General features: G+C 37.4%; 1 protein-coding gene across 1 annotated transcript in view; it reads left to right on the top strand.

Annotated features, from left to right (window-relative positions):
- Positions 1-10,272, top strand: part of VGLL3 (vestigial like family member 3) — a 59,450-nt gene extending 49,178 nt beyond the window's left edge. The window contains exon 5 of the mRNA XM_045851725.1: positions 10,213-10,272. The gene's annotated coding sequence lies outside the window, so the exon portion shown is untranslated. The remainder of the gene's footprint in view (positions 1-10,212) is intronic.
- The last annotated feature ends 7,505 nt before the right edge of the window (positions 10,273-17,777 follow it).

Below are 17,777 nucleotides of genomic sequence, written 5' to 3'. Positions count from 1 at the left end.
AATATAAATATATTATATTATGGCTCTGTAGGTCAGACATTTGGCCTTGGTCTCAGTGCATTAAAATCAAAGTGTCAGCTGCCTTCCTTCTCTTTACTCCAAGGGAGAATCTGTTTCCTTTCTCTTTTCAGGATCTGGAGTCTTTGGCTAATGCCCGCCTTCCTCCATCTCCAAAACTGGCAACTCTGGTCAAATCCTTCTCATAAGGCATCACTCTGACCCTCTTTTGTTTCCCTCTTACATGTTTAAGGCCTTTTGTGATTTTATTGGCTTGACCTGGATAATCCATGATAATCTCCCAGTCTCAAAGTCCTTAATTTAATTACATCCACAAAGTCTCTTAACTGTTAGGCAACATATTCACAGGTTCTGGGGATTGAGATGTGAACATTTTGGGGGAGCCATTCTACATACCACCATTACTATTAGATTTCAATCATTTTTTACCAGCCTTATAATCTGGAGGAATTTACATCGAAAGTAGCAGGGCATGTTCTATATTTGCAATGGTCATTTGTGTAAGATTCATATTCACTTAAATAACTGCATATGAAGGAAAGTCCTGTTGCTCTATTAAACATTTCATGGGATTATTATAGTGCCTTGGGATCCAAAGGGTTATGTGGTATTTATTTCAGACAGGCGCTCAGGGGGGTGGAAAGCGGGACATCTGGTGCAGATTCTTCCTAGCTGAAGTGTGTTTTCTTTGGGGACAATCACTACCATTTAATTGTTTTGCTTCCTTTTTTGGGAACATATGCCCATGCTGTGATGTTCTAAGTCTCCAGGCATCTCATTTGACTTGCTTATACACATTTGACTAAATGTCTATGTATATGACCACATTGACGTGGTAAAGCTTTTTACATTTCTGTCTAGATTGAATCATGGCATCTGCTATCAGTTAAGCAGTGGAAAAACTGTTATGGAAAGCAAACATGTTTTGATACATTTAATGTGTAAAGTAGGTACCTCTACTCGAAAATGCAGTTGATCAATAAATGAGCTAGACACTCTCTTAAAAACAACACTCAAGCACAACTGTTTTACTTTCCATACCAAGTTTGGCTGTGGCTGAATGAAGAACACCAGCATTGATCTTTGTTTTGCACTTGTGCAAGAGGCTATTTGCAGGGAGCCAAATATAGCAACAGAGGATTTAATATCCTGCCAAAAAATACAAAATCTGTTCCCCTTTAAGCACGATACTCTATCCTTTTCTTGTGGATCTTGCTAAAATAAAAATATAGCTTTAAGCAGCCCCATTCCTCCTGCTGGAAGTTTCCTAATCTTTTACAAATGGTCTATGTATGGTTTTGTGGTGTTTTATGTTTCCAAAAGAAAACGGCTATATGAGAAATCTATCCAGTGCTATGATTTTTCTTACCCCAAAAAGTTAAAAAAAATCAAAAACCTCACAAATCAAAGAAAAGAGCCAACAGCAACACTTTGATGGTGTCGGGACCAACCAATGATCACTGGGTGATTATCTGTTTCACTTTGTGTTGAACCCCCCCAAAATAATTTTAAAAATCGGTTCCTACAACCAGTACCTTCTTTGCCTTAAAAGACATTTATTTTGCTCTGAATTTTGTCTGATGGGTTGATGAACTAATCCAGATTTCTCTAAAATGTGGGTAATAACTGATTCTTCTGCTCTACCTACAGTATATATACAAAATTTTAAAGCAGTTTTGCACACATCACCAAGAAAATAAGCTTTCCACTGTAACAGCTTTACCAGACATGTCTGTGTGGGATTTTAAAACAAACACAAGGCTATTTGGAAATACTTGGTATATGTAAATATGCAAAATATGCTGAACAGTGCTAACAGCTGTAGGGTGTACTCTCTCATCCTTGAGCAGAATATTTTGGTGACAGTGCTGGCTATTTTTTCCATCTTTGCTTGTCATCCCCCCTCCCATCTCCACCCACTCTCCCATCCACAATATCCTTCAAAAGTACATATTTCATACCCTTCCCCCCTGCTTACACGCTGCCTCCAAGAAGATCATTTTAGTAGATTCCCACTGGAAAAAGTGGGCGGTGCCTTGCAGGAATGTTTGAGTTACACAATGTTGTAAGAGCTGAGCTTTGGGGGACTTGCTTGCACTTGCTCTGATGGCAGCCAGCACACAGCCTCAGCTCTCTGCAGCCCAGATTCCACTGAGGTTTGTCATTGCAAGGAAGCAAAAAGTCTAGCTGAGTGGCCTTCTGCCACAATGAACCCAAAGATCACGCAATAATCATTTTAAGTGTGTGTTATCAGGTTCTGTAACATCAAGATGCTTATCCATTTATGAAAATAAGCATATGCCTTTCTGCCTGGAGCCAAAAATGAGAAGAAGACCCAAGAGAAAAATAAATCTCTTCTTGTGGGATGTTGACAGGTTTGTAGAGGAGAAGGTAGCAAATGTGAAGCGAGAAACCCTGGTCCCATGGACCAGTTCCTCTCATAACTTGTTGATATCATTCAGTCCCATATTTCCTCAGTTTCCATATCTGTCAGAAAAATAAATAAAATAATAAATGTAAACTATTTCAAGAATACTAAAAGTACTACATAGATACAAAAAGATAGGAGCTGGCATTTATTCAAAGTCTCCTATGTACCATGAACATTAAAGGAACTTAAAGAATTCTTACAAATAGCAATATATAGATAGTATTATTTGGGAGCTGTTAGCAAAATAAAAATAAAAAGATTTGAGTTTCAGTGATGCTTCTTAAAAGCTGTACAACCTTGGACAAGTTCCTTAGTCTTTTAATATCTCAGTGTGTTCACCTGTAAAATGAAGATATTAAAAGTAATTACTTCACATAGTTGTTATGGGAATTAAAATATATAAAACATTTACCACTAAGTAAATATTGTCATTTTTATTAATCTTTTTTTTAGTAATTTAGGGAATTGGGGAGATCATCAGTTAAACACTTGCCAATGGCATTAGTCTACAAGTCACAGTGAAGATTCACACTCAGATTTAAAGAAAAAAAGAATCTTAGAACACCATACTGCCCCCCACAGGGTTCTTGCTACTGTCCATCTGAATGTATTTTCTGTAAACATATTTTCATACTCTTAGCCAACTGGAATAAAAGAAACAGTAGGAGAAACTGACAATGGCCAGAAAGGGGAGGTAATTTAGAAGACTGAGCACGAGTAGTGTTCCAGATAGAGCTATGACAGATTTGAAATTGCAGACATTCTTTGTAACTTGTGGATACAAAATCAATTCATTCAACATATTCTTCTGGTCAGAAGGATCATGCTTATTTTTCTACTTGAGTCAATTTCAAGTCTCATTAAAATAATGAATTATGGCTTGGAAGTATTATAACTTTTTTGTTTTGACATCTTATGTTTTTATCTAAAAATGTCGACTCCCTAATATCTTTAAGTGATGGGTTCTTGCTTTGTCTGCTAAAAAACATCAAAATTACATTTTAATTCTGATATATTTTTATAATCAAAGTAATGTTTCTAAAGCATGCTTACTTCATACACCTTGACTGTGAATTGAGGCAGGATTGAGGGCAATAGAATTAATCATTTAGAAACACACAATATCTTACACAGCTTCTCTATTGGAAAGCTAAGATGGTGCTAGAAGATTTGGTTGTAGTCTTTTCACCCCCTACTTGTCAGCTGTTTAATGTGGATAAAATTACTGTTCCCTACTGGTAAAAATATACGGTAATACGTATATTATAGTATAGATATGTGGGTCAGATGATATTATGTGCAAAAGTCTGTTAAATGCTGGACTTCTTAGGAAGTTGAGGATTTTATGTATCGATTACCAATGGTCCCAGTTTATTAGGCACCCATGAAAAGAAATTTTCAAAAATCACTTCATTGAATCTTCAGCACAGCTTTCCAAAGTGAGTTTTCTTTTTTCTTCACTAACCCTTTAATTTGAAATCACTGATTATATTATATTGATAAACATTTTGAAAAACAAAGAATATGCTTTTTTTGCTTAATTGTTATTCCCTTCAACTTTTTCACCCCCCCACCTCCTTCTCCTCTGACAGCTGTAAGTCTGTTCTCTGTATCTATGAGTCTATTTCTCTTTTGTTTGTTCAGTTTGTTCATTAGATTCCCCATATAAGTGAGATCTTATGGTATTTGTCTTTCTCTGACTGCCTTATCAAGATGGGTTTTCTTATTCACACATTACAGATGACAAAACTGAGTTATAGAGATTTTACATAATTTGCCCAAATCAGAATCAGGAATGAATACTTGGTCTGTGTAACTTTAAAGCTCTTGTTTTCTTCTATAGCACCAAGTTGCATCTCAATCTACTAAGCAATTAATATTGAGTACCAACTGTTTTCTCACATTACTATATAAAATGTAAGTAAGTGAGAGTATAAAGACACTACTCTGGGTGATTGGACACCTGGCATCTAAACTTCTTATATCACAAATGAGTTGTGCCTCTGAACTAAATTACTGGTCAGCTAATTTTATGACTGAGATATCATGATGAGTAGGAAAATTCAGTCAATTTCTGCATCAGAAATCAGATTATCATAAATTTGTGGAAGAGAGAAACCCCATTATTGTCTCCCCTCAAATTCCATGAAAACAAAGCAGGAAAAAATCCCCCTTCTTCTGGGACCCCAGAACTTAATGTGTGTGTTGATAAAATCTATTTTTTTTCCTGCTCCATTTAGTTTCCCTAAAGGGTCAATTATATATCCTAACAGTACTAATGTAAATAAAATTAAGTAGTGATTTTGATCCCTAGAGGCTGTAGTCTTGAAGTCATATGAATGTTAAAACCTATCCCTTGACAATTGACAGCGGTTATAGTGCCCATGCTGACTAGTTGAAATAAGCCAAACTATCTCCCTATTAGGCAGTGGGCGTTCATAAAAACAAGTCCTAGAAATGCCAACTTTTTCATAGGAACATTCTTAGGTGCAACCACTTGCTCTGCTGTATATTTGAGCCTGTGAGGCTTCTGAACTTGTCTTTTTTCTGGACCCATGATGATCCATTTAAACTTGTCAACAAATTCAAGTTCTCCCATGTTGATCTTTTTATTGAACTTTCCAGAAGAGGTGTTTTTTTTTGTTTGTTTATTTTGTTTGTTTTTGCCTGTTTTGACTTCTTGGTTGCTCATAATAGGTCTTTCTGCACAAATCCTGCTGAATTCAGTCTCCCAGAATGAACCAGGATCAGGCTGTCCTGAAGCATGAAAGGATTAACTTTGGAAAGTTAGTCACCCAAGGAATGATCTAGGATTTGTTTGGGACTAAAACTTACAAAAGTTTTGGGGAGGGGAGCTTTTAAGAAAAAAAGAATACAAAAATAAATCCTCAATTATGTATGACACCAAATCTTTATTTAGAATGAGAAATCAGAAATAACAATTTGGAAAAGCTGGTGGGTACTATAAACACGAAATTCAAAAAGTCATGTTAATTTGTATTGACTACCTGCTTAAGACATATATAACATATTACTCTTTCAACAACTATCTTTTATACAAATATTAAGGAGGGATGTGGGGCAGATGGAGGTGTGTGCTGGGATGGGAGTAAAAGACAGAAAACTGTACTTGAACAACAATTAAAATAAAATAAAATAAAATAAAATAAAATAAAATAAAATAAAATAAATAAAATAAAATAAAATAAAATAAAATAAAACAAAATAAAATAACTGTTTCTTTTTCACTATCCTCTTACATGTGATGGTAGACTGCTCATAGGACCTGTTCAGAGAGTAAAATGTTCTCAGCCCCTTTTGAATTCATGCAGTGAAGGGTTGAAACATTACTAGATGCTAGTCATGCACTAGGATATGATTATTTAATTATACCTGGAAGTCTTTGAGAATGTTGTATCAAACTAGATGTATCTACCAACTCAGGTTCCCTTAGCTTGATCCCCACCACTGCACAAAAGGCAAGCATGATGGAGAGGGCATCTGAGTGAAATAGAGAATGTTCTTGCATGATTAGAGTTAAAATAGGTTATTTTTGAAAAATCTTCTGAAACGTATGAATGCTAGGGTTCGTCTGAAGGCTTTAGTAGGAGCCTGTGCAAATAAGGGACCCTGAAGCTTTAGTCTCCTTAGCTCAGTGCAGGCCTGCCTATGTGCATGGCACATAAATATGTCCCCCATGGAAGGCCTACCTACCATTGGTGTGCAGCAATTTTTTTTAAATCCTCACTGGAGGACATGCTCATTGATTTTAGAGTGAGAGGAAGGGAGGGAGAGAGCGAGGGAGAGAAACATCAGTGTGAGAGAGAAACTCCAATTGGTTGCCTCTCATGCAACCCCTGTGGACCAAACTTGCAACCAAGGCATGTGCCCTGACTGGGAATCTAACCCACAACCTTTCAGCTTACAGGATGATGCTTCAGCCAACTGAGTCACACTGGCCAGGGTGGGACTTGCATTTTTGGTTTTCTGGTTCCTATCTGTTGCAGTCCATAAAACTACAAATTAAAAGATAAGAGAGTTCCACATTCAATAGCCAAGATTTAAAAAGTCTTCAGGTTGAGAGAGGAAGACAGAACGGAAGCCTGAAAAAAGTTGGAAAGAATTCTTAATAGACAAACAAGGAAAAACCAGTTTGTAAAATGACTCTGAACAGAAGAATTTATATGCAAATAACCTGAAACTGAGAACAGTGAAGAATGCTACAGAGCCAAGAAACAAGGCAGTCATTTCTTTTAGGAATAAAAAAGACTATATGATATTTGCAACTGTTTATGACCATGTACCAGAACTCTCTCTCTCTCTCTCTCTCTCTCTATATATATATATATATATCTCACACGAATGAAGTTTTACTTATAACTGAAGCATTTCTGAAAGAATGCTTTTGTAGATTACCTGAAAAAAAAATGGATTCCTGTCCTAGTCTGTCACTAATGACCTATGTGCTTCTGGGAAAAAAAATTACTAAATTTCCTTGGTGTGTTTCCTCATCTATAAACTTGGGAAAATAAAACTAGACAATCACCAAGGCTTCTTCTAGTTTTATTTATTTTTTAACTGTTTATTAACTATTTTAATTATTTTTATATGTTCTTGATTATGCTATTAGAATTGTCCTGATTTTGCCTCTTGACACCCCTCCATGCAGCAACTCCCTACTCCCTCAGGCAATCCCCACACTGTTGTTCATACATGGATCATGCATATAAGTTCTTCAGCTATTCCACTCTGTATACTGTACTTTATATCCCCATAGTTATTCTGTAACTACCTATTCGTACTTCTTAATCCCCTCACATCTTCACCCATTCCCCCATACCCCCTCTCATCTGGTAACCATCAGAACACTCTATCATTGATTTTGTCTCTGTTCTTCTTGTTTGCTTAGTTGGTTTTTTAGATTCAATTCTTAATAGACTTTTATTCTTTGCCATTTTACTGTTCATAGTTTTAATCTTCTTTTTCTTAAATAAGTCCCTTTAACCTTTCATATCGTAATGGTTGGTGATGAAGAATTCCTTTAGTTTTATTCTTGCCTGGGAAGCTCTTTATCTACTTTTCAATTTTAAGTGATAGCTTTGCTGGTTAGAGAAATCTTGGCTGTAGGTCCTCTGCTTTTCATGACTTTGAATATTTCTTCCCAATATCTTCTAGCCTGCAAAGTTTTTTTTTTTGAGAAACTAGCTGTCAGTCTTATGGGAACTCCCTGTATATAACTAACTGCTTTTCTCTTGCTGCTTATAATATTCTCTCTTTATTTTTAACCTTTGGCATTTTAATTATGGTGTGTTTTGGAGTGGGCCTCTTTGCATACATCTTGTCTGGGACTCTCTGTACTTCCTAGACTTGCATGTCTATTTCCTTCACCAAATTAGGGAAGTTTTCTTTCATAATTTTTTCAGATAGATTTCCAATTTCTTGCCCTTTCTCTTCTCCTTCTGGCACCCTTATGATATGAATATTGGATTTCTTGAAGTTGTCCCAGAGGATGCTTATGCCATCCTCATTTTTTTTTTTTGGATTCTTTTCTTCTTTTTGTTCTGATTGGTTGTTTTTGCCTTCCTTGTGTTCTATATAATTAATTTGATTCTCAGCTTTATCCACTCTACTATTGTTTCCCTGTAAATTGTTCTTTATTTCAATTAGTGTATCCTTCATTTCTGACTGGATATTTTTATGCTGTTGAAGTCCTCCCTAAATTCCTTGAGCATCGTTGTAATCAGTGTTTTGAACTCTGTGTCTGATAGATTGCTTATCTCCATTTGGTTTAGTTCTTTTTCTGGAGTTTTGATCTGTTCTTTCATTTGGGCCATGTCTCTTTGTCTCCTCATTTTGGCAGCCTCCCTGTGTTTGTTTCTATGTACTAGGTAGAGCTGCTATGACTCCCCATCTTGCTAGTGTAGCCTAATATAGTAGGTGTCCTGTAGGGTCCAGTGGAACAGATAGCTTCCCCCATCACCCAAACTGGGTACTTGAGGTACACCCTTTGTGTGGGCTGAATACACCCTCTTCTTGTAGTTGAGCCTTGTTTGCTGTTTGCAGATCAGTGGGAGAGATTTACCCAGGCCAAACAGCTTCAAGTACTGGCTGTGACCACTGACCACCAACTCCTGCCCTCCGTGGAGGATTAACTGTGCAGGGGCAGGGCGATGGTGCTCCAGCATGGTCTGTAGCTGTCCATTGAGTGTGCTGGAGGTGGGGTTTCCTGGGTGGTGCAGGCCAAGGTCAGCCCCCAGCTGTGTTTTACCCAGGGCCACCCTGCCTGAGCTATAAATCAATCTGAGATGGCTGCTACTTATGTTTGGAGATTCCCAGGTGAAGCCAAGCTGTGAATCTAGGCTAGCTACTGTTAGTACTGAGCCTGGGGCTCACTGAGGCAAGCTCTTGCTTCTTTGAGGGATTTTGGAAGTAGTGAAGCATGAGCCAAGACCAACCATTTGTATGGAAAAGCATCTTAGGTGGGCCCATAAATTGGGTGGGGTGGAGTCTCTGGGGATCTTCAAGGTGAGACGAAAAGTGTTAGCCAGGTTGATGGAGTCTCAGATATAGCACCAGCCTGCCAGATTTGTTGGGGGAGGCTTTCAAAAAGAGACAATGGCCTCTGCTCACCTTGATGCCAGACACTTCAGTTTCTCCTTGTATACCACTGGTGCTTTTCAAGCTGCTACCTTGCAGCTGGAGCTCAGTGGGAGTGAATCGGAATAAGTGAGTCCATGTGTGGGTCTGTAAGAGGAACTGTTTAGGATTCCAGAAGTTTCTTCCACTGTCTCAGTCCCAGCTGGGTTTTTCAACCAGAAGTTGTGGGGAATTATCTTTGTGGCACTGGAATCCTATGTTGTGGGGCCTGGTGTAGGGCTTGGACTCCTCGTTTACAGGATATCCCTCCCAAATTTTTATCCACCAAACATGAGTGAGGTAGCAGCCTGTTCTGCATCTGTGGCCCTCCTACCAGTCTGGATGGATGTGGTTTCTCTAATTCCATACTTGTCAGATTTCCATTCAACCTGATTTCTGACCATTATGAGTGATGGTGGTTCTATATTTTAGTTGTAATTTTGACGTGGTTGTGTGAAGAGGTATGCCATGTCTGCTTATGCTGCCATCTTGACCAGAAGTCTCCTTAGAGTTTTAAATGTTTTGTGATTCTACATATATTCTCTTTAAATATAATACTGTAAGTTATTTAGATATCAAAATTAATATTTTCCTGGAGTTAAAATACTTCGGAAAGACTAACAGAATTGGTAAGGATTATTTGATATCTTCTGATGTCAATAGAAGTCCTAGCTATAAAAATTTGGTAATGTAATGTAATGTGCAGAGTGGAACAAAGAAAAATTACAAATAATCTCTTTGCAACAAATGCCATGGCATTTATGTAATCTTAAGGGGGGAAAAAAGAGTCACACGATTCCCTTAGGAATTTGAATCCCTGGAATTGTATTTTTAACACAGTTTATCCCTCAAAGAGCCAATATTCAAACCTGTATATAATTTAGACTTTTTGCTCATCCCATGTTTTCCATGTGCTGGTTTGAATTACTCACTGGTAGAAAATAGAAATGTAGAAAAAAAATACACAGCATTCCTATTACTAATTATGTCCAACACTGTAGACAAAGTAACAGACATGTATCATTAAAGACATAACAGCCTTGTACCCTACTCACTTGACTGTACATGGTTTTAAAATCAAAATCCTTGTGATTTTTCTTATTAATAAATATTTTATTTATTTTTAGAGAAAGCAGAAGAGAGGGAGACTGAGGAGGAGAGAAACATCAACGTGTGGTTGGCTCTCACGCATCCCTAACTGGAGACCTGGCCTGCAACCCAGGCATGTGCCCTGACTGGGAATCGAACCAGTGGCCCTTTGGTTCACAGGCCAGTACCCAATCCACTGAGCCACCCCAGCCAGGGGTATCTTTTTTAACTTTAACAATCCATGTTGGCTTCTATGGCTTCTACTGGAAAACTGAATAAATTTCAACATCAGTGAACAGTTGTTGATATTTAATTTCTGTGTGGCTAAATTTCATGTAATTACCTATAGTCCTTCACACTTTCATTGGGAATAACAATTTATCATGGTAATCTGAGAATATTTGCCACCTATTCATAATGCCATCTCACATGATAAATAAAATTAGTTAAATAGAGTCTCTATGCTCTAAAAAGCATCCTCAACCTCCTTGGTCTGGCAGTATCATATGTTTGGACTTCTGTCATGTTGTCTTCTGTCAAAATTTTTGCCAAATTAATCTGATTTCCTTCATTTCTCATAAATCATTATCTGTTTTACCTCAATTTCTTCCTCCTAGTAAATATCCTAATGTATTCTTTGTCAGTTTTCACTCTCCTAATAGCTTTATTATAGGTCAATTGCCACATGGAGTCTGATGCCTTTCTCACTGGCCAGTGGAAGTTGCTTAATGAAACTAGAGCAGTCTACCCCAAGGTGGAGGGAGGAATAGTTTCTCCTCCTGAGTAAACCTACCTGTACTGAAAAGGCTAACCACATTTGTTTCTTGGCAACTCTGGGGACTATTGGCTATCAGATCTCTTCCTGAACCTTCCAATGTTAAAGTCTGTGTCATAGGAAGAGTGACCCCTGCCACTGGCAGGAGATTGGTATGTAAGACCAGGAGGTAGCAAGATATTTCTCCTACTCTCTATTTTGGACAACATTTCTGGTAATAGCAATGACCATGGTCCCTCTGTGGCCTCAGCTCCTGCCACACTCCCAGATTCTTCCAGGCACTCTTAGCCTCTGGTCCACTTAATATAGTTCCTCACTTTTGCTTCTATGAATGGAAGTGACTCCCTGATGTTGCTAATCTCAGGTTTGTTTTGCCATCTCCTTGGCTCTTCCACCACTGTGTAACCAATTTCAGTTGCAGAACTTGCCATCATAGGTATTCAGAGTGGTTTCCCTTTACCTGATTGGAATGTGGCACATATGCTTTTTTTGCCTATAAGGAAACAAATCCTCAAGAATGGATTGTGGCATAGAGTTCTTCACATGTTAGAGCTTGAGGATTGGAATGACCCCCTTGCAGGCAAAAAGGAGAATTTTAGTAATCTGTGGTATGCAGTGGCATCAACAGCCACCTGAAGTATCAGGGCTCTAAGGAACTAGGTAATTTGCTGAACTTGGCCACTATGGCAGTGACAATGGTTACAAGTATTGTAGAGGCTAGGAAGTATTTGAGATAGCACTGAAGGGTTTACCAAAAACAAAACAAAACAAAACAAACAAAAACACTCAACTCAAAGTTTTGAATTCTTAGCTCAAAGTACAGGTACATAAAAAGAGAACTTCATGAAACATTTAAATGAAAAAATTCATTATAGACAGTTGATACAGTTGAAAATCAGTACTAAAATCTTATAGTACAGTTTGGAGAATTATGAAGCAGATTAGTCAGAAAACTTTGCCAGGTTTCTTAGTGAAGAAGGAATGGTTCCTTAGACATGGGCAGAAACATATGGGTGTTCTTTGATTATGCTGGAAAATCTGAATCCCCATAATTAAATAAATCCCAAAATTCATTTGAAACACCTCCCTTCTTCTTTCTGAGAAAACTGGTCTTCTTTCATGATCTACCCATTTAACATCTCATTGCCTCTAGACACAAAACTAGTGTCAGATTCCACTAAGACTCATGTGAGAATCACTAGTTATTTTGGGAGAAGAGAACCTACACATTACATAGGCTGCAAGACCTTGCTCATCTTTATCACTTGGAACTTGAGAAGCATGTACATGTTAGACTAAGGAGATGAAATAATTTTGGTTGGGTGTATGCTGGATATAGGGTTTAACGGGCTATGTCAATCAGCTAGAAATGGCTCTAACAGTGCTTGGTTGACTGACTACAGCATGGATTCTACAAAGGTCCATGTTTAATAAGGTCAAGATGCCAGAACTTTCCTGTAATTGTTTAGAGGAAGGAATCAACAGACCTACTAATTTGGTAATGTTAGACTAAAATTATTATGTGCAACTTGTTTTCCCTTCCTATGACAATGTTGCCTGAAAGTCTCAGAAAATTCTCCCATCCCTGGGGCCTTGGGAAATGCGTCATGAGGGCAATAGCAGAATGCTTTAAAATTTGGTGTTGGCTGTGATCACAGAATGGGGATGATGGTGTGAGCTGCCACCCCTGACAGTATACATGATTGTAATGGAAACATGTGGGATTCCAGAGAGACAGAGGCCAGATGTCAGCACTTAACCATCAGTGGTAAGGAGGCTCATTTACCATAACTGGCTGTAAGGATGAACTGCTATTCAGAGTGTTTTAGCCTCTAGGGCTCTGGGGCATGGCTAATTGGTTACAGGGTCCTAGGAACAAAATAAACATTCATAAAATATTATTTTCCCAGTTCCTGATTATATAGTTGGGGTAAGAAATTGACAGAATCCCCAATAGTATTGGCTATTATGATAAAAAAAGAGCCCTATGTTAGCTATTGGTAAATAGTAAACCAAAAGCAAAACCTCAACTCTGGAGGAACTGAATATAATTGCAGCTTACCTGAAAAGGTTTAAGGATGCAAATAGTTCTCTCTAGGTCCTCCACGTTTAATTCACCTGTGAAAATCAGGAAGGCTCTTAGAGAATGACTAGACCATTTTAAATTTAATCAGGTAATGACTCCCATTGTAACTACTCTTCCATATGTATTCCGAGTATAAGAAATCAAAGCAGCCTTTGGAACTTAGCACACAGTTAATGATCTTGCTGTCAAATTGCTTTTTTTTTTACTTTATGTAAATTTGAGAGAATAAAAAACAAAACAGTCATTTTCACTTGTCAGGGACATTGGTATATTGTATGCATATTGTACAAATTATGAACACTGCCATATTTTAGGGCTATTTCAGCTTTCCTGTTTTCTGTCATAATAGAATCTACAGAACTTTGATCAAGATATTCCTAAGAACATCCCACTGGTCCATGACATTGATGCTGATTGAATCTTGTGGGGAGGGGGTAGCAAGAATGTCCTAAATGCCTAGGAAGTTATTTGTGTGTTAGGAGTAGGAGATAAAACAAATAAAATTCCCAGCATCTGCTCTGTCAGTGAGATTTCTAAGGGTATGTTGGAATAGTCTCTCTAGTATGAAGGCTAAGTTGCTGCAACTTGTCTCTCAGAAGGAGAAACAACTCTTGGAGAACCAAATTTATCTTTATAGAAATTGATACACATTTCAGAATTGGATTTGCCTTACCTGTTCACCTTGTTTCTTTCTCTAGCATCACCACCCTTGCAATGATAGTGTGCCTTACTCATCATTATGGTATCCCACATCTCATTCCATCTAGCTGAGAAACTCATTTCACGGCGAGAGAAGAGGGCAACGAATCCATCAACTTTACTTAACTCATGCACAGCTGAGCTGGAGGAATAGTGGAATGAGTGAAAATTCAGTTTTGAGGCCACCTGGGAGAAAACACTCTCCAAAGTTGGCTTTGCAGTTTACAAATTTTGCTCAACTTGCTTTGAAACAGTGACAAATGTATGGTGCTCTTTTTCCTCATCAGAATGCACTACTCTGGGAACAAAGTCAGGGAAGTGGGAGCGAACCTTCTCATTATTGTATCTACAAACCTAGTAACGACAAGTCTGGAGATTAATTTTTTTTCCTCCTCTTTTGGTGTCTTAGCAGACAGATGACTCAGTTGTACTAAGGTCTTATGGAAAGACAAAAAGGCCTTCAATGTCTGCATTCCTGGCATGAAGACATTCCAAGGATGCGCAGACCTGGGTGACTGTTCTATGCATCCTCTGTAATGGTACCTGGGCTCAGAGACACCTTGATATATTTCTAAACTTTTACTAAAAGTAGGTGTTTCCTATCCATTCTCAGGCTAAATAATAAATCTGTAATGCAGTGTGGGCTTGGGTTTATTCAGGGTCTCGGCGTGCCCTCAGTCACTCTTCCGTGTGTTCAGTCCTGGCATGGTTGTTTTGGTGGAACAGTGGCCAGAGTGCATTCAGACCATCTCTAACCTGCCTAAGCTGTGGAATAATGAGAGTTCAGGAGACAGTGTGTGCTGTACTACTTCTCTATTGTGAGGTATTCACCAATAAATGCTACATGTGTATGTTTCTTTAACTGACCCTCTACATACCTCATAAGCATGTGTTGCTCGTGGTGCGTGTTTGGGACTCACTTCCAACAAACAACCCTTTGCAAGTTTTTGCTTTACCTTCCTGCAAATTTGATTATTGCTTTGTTGTTGTTTTTTCTAGAGAGAGATTTTACTTCCTAATGAAGAAATGGTTTAACCAGGGAATGCAATTATTTTATTAAAGGAGTAAGATTTAATGCCTGGCTATTTTGAGCTCCTCCTGTCCCTGAACCATCAAGGATGGAGGGAGATTACAAAATCAAGGGGAAATAGATTGCTAATAATATGTGACAAAAAGAAGTATGTGTGGAATTTAAGGGATTCTTAGTGGGCATCTTATTACTTCCATATTTCATAGTAAAGATAAATGGAAACTAATATAAAACCTATAAAGTCAAGGCCTTGGAATTTAGACTTTTCCAAAATGAAGGTTTAATCACCCAGTAGGTAATGAACCTGACCGTCTGAGCTATATGCTGAGGGCAAGACTAACATAGTTTATAAGGGATAATTAACATAGCTCTTGAGTACCTAAGACATGGTACCATCAACACATATTATATGTTGAGTGTGTGGAGTTTCAGCTACTCCTGCTGTTTGCTCGATCTTAAAGTCAGTTCTCAGAAAAGGAAAATAATTCAGACATGGGTTTATTTCACAGGGGCTCCATAACATAGGAAAGTATATCTAATTTTCTGTTGTAAGGTCAGTGTGGTTTAATCAGCATAATCCCTGTTTTACTCTGTACTATGTAAGAGGCCTCAAGATCTCACTACTTTTATTAAGACCATCCTAAATGAATGACCCCTCATGAAAAGCATACTTTTGTTCTTGATTTTCTAAACACCAAACTAATCATAATGTAGGCTTTTATTCTGACTTCATGTTATGATTTTGACTTAGCACACATAAACTTTCCCCAACACTAACTTGATGTTTTGTTTTGTTCTGTTACACTAAGATTTGTCCTCCTCATTTAGCAAAACATCCATTCCTCTCTGGACAAGACTCCTTATCAACACTTGTTTCATGGGCAGGACTAGAACATAAATGAAATTCTCATTTTATTTCCTCAAATAATTTAACATTTTAATGCAGCATCCATTTGGGATCAAAAATTATAAGATCATAGCTGTTTAGTATATAAGTACCCTTTTAAAATAAATTTTGTCATTTTCATATTTTCATCTTAACATTTTACTGTTAGTTTTTTAAAGGAGAGCATAGATTTAATTAATTTTTAAAATTCTTTTTGCATTGAACACTATGCCTACATGACTTATTGGTAGTGCATGCTCAATATATTTCTCCCAGTTAATTCATGTTGGAGATTCTAAAGTTCTATGCAAATGTAAACTGTTATTATTTCTTCAGGTAGAATCTTCAAATTGCCACCCAAATAATAATGAGGGCACTTTACCTATAACTAACCACATCCATTGCCTACACAAATCATACTGTTTTTTGATTTTTGTCTTTGAAATCTGACTTTTGCTTGTTCTTTCCTAATTTATAGGACCTAACTTAGAGTCACAGATATTTTATTCATTAAATCTTTTTATAGGTATTAATTGGAAACAATTTTGATATTGCTTTGTCTCAAAGGATATTTTTTCACACTTGTATTTGCTATTTAGTTTGGAAACTCCATTACATTTGTTAAGAATGTATTTGTATAAAACATTTTATGAAAGGAACATTTCAGCATTTAATTGAACATGTCTTGATTACAAATCTTGTTTTAGAGTCTCATTCCCAGTTTATTATTAATATAGGTATGTTTTGTTGAAAATAACTGGCTGTGACCAGCTGAATTATTGCAAACCAAAGTTAATACATTATATTGTATATGCTTTTTAAAATGTATCAAGAATGGCTATTATTAAAACTATATATCAGAATTATAATTTCTAGAAAACATAAAAAATTCATGTATTTTTCTTTTTTGAATTTAATTATTTATTTATTTTAATTGTTGTTCAATTACAGTTGTCCCCATTTCCCCACCCTCCTCCCACATTACTCAGCCCTGTCCTACCCACATCCACCTTCCACATTCAATCCTCTGCTCTCCCTGTTTTTTTTTTTCGTCCATGTTTCCTTATACATGTTCCTTGATGACCCTTCCCCTTCTATGCCCAATTATTCCCCCTCTCTCCTCCTCTTTGGTTACTGTCAGTTTGTTCTTTATGTCCATGTCTCTGGTTATATTTTGCCTGCTCATTTGTTTTGTTGATTAGGTTCCACTTATAGGTGAGATCATATGGTATTTGTCTTTCACCACCTGGTTAATTTTACTTAGCATAATGCTCTCCAGTTCCATCCTTGCTGTCCTGACTGGTAGGAGCTCCTTCTTCCTTTCTGCTGCATAGTATCCAATTGTGTAAATGTACCACAGATTTTTGATCCACTCATTTACTAATGGGCACCTAGGCTGCTTCCAGCACATGGCTATTGTAAATTGCACTGCTATGAACATTGGAGTGCATAGGTTCTTTTGTATTGATGTTTCAGGATTCTTAGCACATAATCCCAGCAGTGGAATTGCCAGGTCAAAAAGCAGTTCCATTTTTACATTTTTGAGGAAATTCCATAATGTTTTCCACAGTGGATGCACCAGTCTGCATTCCCACCAGCAGTGTACTTGAGTTCCCCTTTCTCTACAGCTTCACCAGCACTTAATGTTTGATTCATTTATGATTGCCACTCTGACCACTATGAGGTTTTATCTCATTATGGTTTTAATTTGCATCCCTCTGATGGCTAGTGATGCTGAATATCCTTTCATATGTCTCTGGGCCCTCTGTATGTCCTCCTTGGAGTACTCTCTGTTCAGGTCCTTTGCCAATTTTTTAATTGGATTGTCTGTCTTCCTGGTGTGGAGTGATATGAGTTCTTTATATGTTTTGGAGATTAAACTCTTGTCTGAGATATCATTGGCAAAATATATTTTCCTATATGGTTGGTTCTCTTTTCACTAATTTTTTTTTTGTTCTTTTTGCTGAGGTTTTCTTTAGCCATACAGAAGCTTTTTAATTAGATTAAGTCCCACTTATTAATTTTTTCCTTTTTGTCTCTTGCTCTAGAGGACATATTGATAAAATTATTGCTGCATGGAATATCTGAGATTTTCCTGCCTATGTTTTCCTCTAGGACTTTTATGGT

The sequence above is a fragment of the Phyllostomus hastatus genome, unplaced genomic scaffold (assembly GCF_019186645.2).
Source record: "Phyllostomus hastatus isolate PE091 unplaced genomic scaffold, TTU_PhHast_1.1 phas_contig_86, whole genome shotgun sequence".
In the NCBI taxonomy this organism is placed as follows: Eukaryota; Metazoa; Chordata; class Mammalia; order Chiroptera; family Phyllostomidae; genus Phyllostomus; species Phyllostomus hastatus.
Note: the sequence above shows the minus strand (reverse complement) of the source record. Positions and strands in the feature narration are given on the sequence as shown.